We start from the raw sequence: 930 nt of genomic DNA, 5'->3' as shown, positions 1-930 counted from the left end.
GGGTGGGAAGCACAGAAAGAAATAAGAATTTGACATGGAACAAATTAAATGTGATGGGTTTCTTTTTTTAATGATTACAAATTGTACATATTTTTCTTACTGCATTTATAAAAGTACTTCATGACATAACTAAATGTATGGTAAAGAAAAAGTATAGATTATATTTGAACAACAAAATTATGATATTGTCTACATCAAAAAGTTCTTATTAACCTTAGGTTAACCTTATTAACCTTATTGATTACTAGTACTTCAGGAATAATTATTTAAAAAACAAATAATTATTCTCTAGATTGAGCATCAATATCTTTGCTTTCATCAGATTGCAGATTTTGAATAAAGACAGTCATGGTTAAGTATAACATAGATGTAGCCCAAATAACAAAACATGTAATGTTTGTAAAATTTAGTGGTCACATACAGTTTTCAAAATAATTCCTTTGTTCTTTCTATTAGCATTGCTTTCTAGAATAAATTAAGTAGGTGTTAAATAATAAAAATAAATATGGGGGAAAGTAGGATAAAAATGAAAATTTAAGTATACTCCTATTAAAATATTTTTAAAACAGTGAGCTGGGTCTGATCTCTGGAGGCCAACCCAAGGGATCCCACCTGTGCACAAATTTGTGCACCAGGCCTCTAGTTTCAATATAAATATATTTATACTAAATAATTATGTCAGATATGTTATATGTCAATAAAAACAAATATACATATATATGTTGTGTTTTATATCCTATCTAATAAAAGAGAAACATGGTAATTGGCATACATCTGCTACCCTTCCCATTGGCTAATCAGGGTGATATGCAAATTAACTGCCAGCCAAGATGGCCACCGGTAGCCAGGCAGCTTGAAGCTAACATGAGGCCTGCTTGTTTCAGTGACAGAGGACTCCAACGTTCCCCACCTGCCTTGCCGGGCTCTGAG

Source organism: Myotis davidii, unplaced genomic scaffold, assembly GCF_000327345.1.
Source record: "Myotis davidii unplaced genomic scaffold, ASM32734v1 scaffold1016, whole genome shotgun sequence".
Classification (NCBI taxonomy): domain Eukaryota; kingdom Metazoa; phylum Chordata; class Mammalia; order Chiroptera; family Vespertilionidae; genus Myotis; species Myotis davidii.
The sequence above is the reverse complement of the archived record's forward strand: the minus strand, read 5'-3'. Positions refer to the sequence as shown.